The sequence below is a fragment of the Panicum virgatum genome, chromosome 1N, assembly GCF_016808335.1.
Source record: "Panicum virgatum strain AP13 chromosome 1N, P.virgatum_v5, whole genome shotgun sequence".
NCBI lineage: Eukaryota > Viridiplantae > Streptophyta > Magnoliopsida > Poales > Poaceae > Panicum > Panicum virgatum.
Window position 1 is genome coordinate 29514713 of NC_053145.1, and position 6000 is coordinate 29520712.

Genomic DNA, 6000 nt, shown 5'->3' on the forward strand with positions numbered 1-6000 from the left:
TATTTTGATAACTCCCGCTAGTCCTACTACATATTTGGCTCATCTTTTTTTAAGATTACACAGCACAACTCAAACATTCGAAACACACGTAAACTCAACCTTATGAACCCACGAAATGCAGATCCTATTCCTATAAGCATTTTCGAAAATTGAGCCGTCAAATCCACAAAATTAAAAAAGTCTTCCACAACACCGTTTTATAGACATATGAAAAGGTTACCAAACCAACGACAAAAAATTAAAGCTGCATTTGTAAATTAAAAAGGTTGGGCCGTGGTTTCTAGTTTCCGTGTACCCGCTGCTTGTCCCAATGTGAACACATGGACGTTCTCGAGATGCCAGCACGATATACAGGCATACGGGCCATATATGGTGGAGGCGTCGATCGAGGCAACCACTATCCTAAACTTTTTCTACTTTTTTACTAAGTTCGTGGTCATACAGTGCTACGGCTGTAAAAAACATCATATCATATCAATGTACTCCCTCCGTTCCAAATTATAAGTCATTCCAAGAATCTTGGAGAATCAAAATTTTCTAAGTTTGACCAAATTTATACAACAAGATAATAACATTTACGATACCAATTAAGTATCATTCGATTATTTGTTAGTTATATTTTTAAAGTATACCTATTTGATGTCATAAATCTTTGTATTTCTCTCTATAATTTTGATCAAACTTTAAAATGGTTTGACTCTCCAAAATTCTTGGAATGACTTATTATTTGGAACGGAGGGAGTACAAAGTATGGAGAACAGATGATATCTTTTAGGGGCTGTTTGGTTCACTGCTGCAAAAAAAATTTGTAGCAATGGCCCATTTTTTAGGAACGGACCAAAATTTGACCTATACAAATAATTCTCGGTACTGTAGCGATCGAGCCACCCCTATAAATACCATTTGTAGGGGCGGCTCACCCCACGGCTGCCCTTACAAATGGCGTCCATTTTTAGGGCCGGCTGGGAGAAGGGGAGTGAGCCACCTTTACAAATGGATGTTTACGGGCGGTTCACCGCCAACCCTCTCCTAGTGTACAAATTCTGTGCACCTTCTTCCTCCTCCCGACCCCCATTTGGCTTGGGAGGGCACACTATCTGAAAAAAAAGAAAAAAGGGGAGGTTTTCAACTTGATTTCCATCGAGTTGGGGGCTCTAGAAGGTAAGTTAATGCTAAATCCTTGTCATTTGTAAAATTTTTTGTTAGATTTATGGCTCAAATGGAGCTCACTTTGCCTCTCCCTAGATCTAGATCTCCATATTGTGGATTAGCCATTTAAGATACTATTTGCCTCAAACTTTTGGATGAAGTTGTGCTATTTTAGTAGGAGAACAAGATTATCTAAGCATTTGGACTAGATCTATATGTTTTACCCTCATTCCTAAACAAATTATTTACTAGATCTATGGAGCAGGGAGAAGAAGATTTGATTTTTTTCCTTTTTTTTACACACATGCATGAACTTTTTTAAGATGTAGTGGTACGATAATAGGTTTTAATTTATGCATGATCTTTGGTTTTAATTTTTCTCGTTTAGTACTATGTAAATTACTTTTCTCAGTATCCACGCATTTAAAGGTGTATATTTTTATTGCCATTTATGGTTTTCCTTGGAGATAAGAATTTATGAATGTTTTAATCCATTATTTATTATTTGTTGCTGTTCATATTTGGATAGGGCATGGATGTACAATGCAAATAGGTTAGACACATATTTTCGTGGAGAACTTGATAAATTCATTAAAGTTGCGGAGAACCACGCAAGAAAGGAGAATACACAATTGATACATTTCCTGTGCAGAGCCTGCAGGAATTTGAAAGTATTTAGTGACCCAACTACAATCAGATCGCATGTGATGGTGAGTTGTTTTGTTAAGGACTACACAATCTGGAAGAAACATGGCGAGATAGATGCTCCCCCTCCGACGAATAATCCACTAGATGAAATCATACAAGGCGAGGAGTTCGACAGAATGTTTGATGCTTATTATGATGTTGATAGAAGAGATGATGGTGTCAACATTGATGATGGAGTGGGTGGATTCCATAGTGATGATGTCGATGACAGGCCCATCGGTAGTGATAGTAGTGAATATGAACTTGATGACGGAGATTTTCGGAGCCAGTTGTTGCGCCACACCAAAACAGAGGTATTGACTGCTAGTGCTAGGGGGTTGCCATACTTTGAGGCTGTGAGAAAATCAGTAGAGAAAAATATATATGAGTGATCAAAGGGATGCCTGAAACACTGGACTGTCCTTCGTTTCATATTGGAGTTGTTGACTCTGAAGGCTAAGCATAGTTTGTCAGATGGTAGTTTCAACAATCTACTATGTATCTTGGTTTGGTTGCTTCCAAAGCCAAATAAAGTACCAGCCAACACATATCGAGCCAAGAAGCTTGCTAGCCCGTTCATGATGGGTGTTGAAACAATCCATTCATACCCAAATCATTGTATTTTGTATTGTGGGGATAGTTTCAAAGACTTGAATAAATGCCCTGCATGTTCTGCAAGTTGGTACAAAAACAATGCGGGTTATTGTGGTGACGACAATCCAAGTCCAACCGTTGAGGCAGATGACGCTTGTAACGAACATGGCACCATTTATGCCATTTCGAGTGATTTTGGTGATCGAATGACAACACAACACTTGGACTAATATGATTGTTAAGATGATCATTCTCAGGCTTTTAGGTTCAAGTGATGACAAAGAGAAAGAGAAAATAGGCGTAGCAAGGCCCGAAGGGCAGCCCCTACGGGGGTTCCGCTAGCACCGGAAGAACCGACGCCAGGGGCACCGGTGCATCCGACGCTTGTCGGAAGAACCGACGCTACGATGTTTGGTACAGGAGGAAATCGAAGCCAAGTCAGCCTACAGGCACCGGTTGAACCGACGGTCCAAGAAAGGGCATCGGTGCATTGGCCGTTCTTTGTACCAGAGACGATGTCAAGTGCCCAGGAGAAGTTTCTTCAGCACTGGTTCAACCGACGGGGCATCGGTGCATACCACCGGTGTAATGACGTCAGCGTCCAGGAGAAGATTCCTTCAGCACCGGTTGAACTGGTGAGGCATCGGTGCAAAGCATCGGTTCAACCGGTGGTCTCTGCGTCAGCCGACAGGAGTCCAACGGCTACTTCGTGTTATGAGTGACTGGATGAACCGACGCTACCCCGCCAAGAGGCATCGGTTCTTCCGGTGGTACGCAGATTTTCAGCTAACCGTTGGAGCAATGGCTACAAGACTTGGTGGCCTATATATACGCCTCACCCCGGCCATTTGAAGCTTGCTGGAGTCCCAAGACACCTCATACACATCCAAGAACATCTCCAAGCCATACAAGAGCTCATAGATCATATCCTTAGCTTATAGCACTAGCTTTGTAAAGTGTGAGTGCTAGATTAGCTCTTAGTGAGTGTGATTGCAAGGCCTTGAGCCTTTGTGCTGTGGTTCTCTAGTAAACCAAAACAAGAGCTTGGTGCGCCGGCACCTTGGAGCGTGAAGCTCGCCGGCAACATCATCGACCCTCCGACTTGGTGTGGAGCGGCGACGACACTTTGTGCGGGGGACGTGGAGACCCCCATCCTTTGTGGAGAACCTCCTTAGTGGAACCCGGGGCCAAGGTGACCGTGATTGTGTTCACGGAAGAGACTTGGTGGCCGAGTAGCAATACTCTTAGTGAGTGCTACAACAACGTGGATGTAGGTGTGCCTTTGTGGCTAACCGAACCACGGGATAAACACCCGCGTCAAGAGTTTGCTATCTCCTGTCCCTCTCTTTAAGCTTCCGCATTTCATACTAGCAATTTATGTGCCTTTACTTTCATAGAATAGTTTCTTGATAGGAAAGGCTATAGGTTGCTAAACTCTTTTGGGATAGGGGTTTCACACTAGAACAACCTAGTTGCACATCTAGATAGCGTGTTTTAGTTTAAGCTTTGTGCAAACTAGTTGGAGCCATAGGTCTAAGTTTTTATTAGTGCCTAATTCACCCCCTCCCCCTCTTAGGCTAGAGCACCCGATCACTTTCAACGCTACTATAGGCATTTCTAAGAAACAACGCAAAATTCCCACCATGGTTATGTGGTACCTCCATATTTCCGATTGCCTTAGGTATTTCTTCTCGAACCCAAAGGATGTTGATATGATGCGATGGTGGAATTTAGATCAGCGCAAGAAGGGTGACGGAAAGCTCCGACATCCAGCTGATGCTCGGAAGTGGAAGGAATTCAATGACAAGAATTATGTGGAATTTGGGAATGATCCAAGAAATGTTTGGTTTGCGTTGAGTATGGATGGAATGAATCTGTTTGGTGAAAGAAGTAGCCCCCACAACACATGGCCTGTGATACTGACGATGTACAACCTGCCAACATGGTTGTGCCAGAAGAGGAAGTATCTTTTTCTATCTGTGCTTATACAGGGCCCCAAGCATCCTGGCATCGATATAAATGATTTTCATGAGCCTCTGATGCAAGAGATGTAAATTTTATGGAAGGAGAGTATCAATATCTTTGATCGTTTTGCACGGCAGCCCTTTAATCTTATAGCTATTATATTCTTCACCATCCATGATTATCAGGCATTGTTTGTCTTGTCAGGATAGATCAAAGGTAGGACCGAATGCACGGTGTGTGTGGATGGCACCGTATCGCCTTTCCTTGAAGGTTCTCGAAAGGTAGTTTACCTTGGGTATAAACGCTTCTTGGTGGAAGGACATATGTACCAATGTAAGAAGTTCTAAAATCATTTTGATGGCAAGCCTGACTTCCATTCTGCTCCAGTGCAAGGAGACGAGCACTATGTTTTCAAAATGGTTCGGACCATCCTGGTCATTTATGGGAAGAAGGAGGATGGGAAGAAGAGAAAGAGAGATAAGACACCTATCGATGGCATACCATTCAAGAAACAGTCCATGTTCCACAAGTACTTGCCATATTGGGCGGATCTTGAGGTTTGCCATGCAATCGATGGTATGCACCTGAAGAAGAATGTGTTTGGGAACACATTAGGGCTCCTCCTGGAGACATCTGCCAAAACAAAGGATACCTTGAAGTCGCGTCAGGACTTGGTAGCCATGAAGATAAGACAAGATCTTCACCCCGTGGATAAAGGGAATGGCAGATATGAACTCCCCTCAGCTACCTAGAACTTGACACATGATGAGAAGAAGGCAATGTGTGATATCTTAAGAGGGATCCGAGTCCCGAGTCGTTTCACGGCCAACATAAGAAAACTAGTCTCGATGATAGATTTATCACTATGCGGCTATAACTATCATGATTGTCATGTGCTGCTGACTGTGTTCCTCCCGATTGCAATCGTAGCAATCAAGCCAGTATATGTAAAGATGGTAATCACTCGGTTGTGTTACTTCTTCAATAGGATTTCACAAAAGGTGATCGATGAAGATGAGTTGCAGGATCTTAAAGAATTCATTATGTAGACTATGGCGCAGCTCGAGATGTGCTTCCCTCTGGGTTATTCTGATATAACCGAACACCAAATGATTCACATTATCGATCAGATACAAGCACTTGGTCCACTTTATCTACATGAAATGTGGACGTATGAGCGCTTTATGCCTATCCTCAACTGGTATGTACTGAATCATGCTCATCCTGAGGGGTCCATGATAGAGGGATATAATACTGAGGGAGTCATCGAGTCTTTCCTAGGTTACCTAAAGGATAACGTGTCCCTTGGTTTGCCAATTCCATAATTATTGGGGAAAACCTTCATCGACAAAGATTTCAAAGATGTGCAACAAGCATATTATTGCATCATGCAGCATCTCACGGTAATGACACCTTTAGTCGATGAACACTTGAGCATGATTCATGCAGAATGTAATGGCCGCTCGGATGATTGGGTCATGAGAGAGCACAAACGTCGACTTACTACATGGTTGAAGGACCAAGATCTACCAGATGGGGAGACTGTCGAGGAGCAAATGATCAAAAGGTTTGCAGCTGACCCTTCTAGCCAGGTCACATCATGGC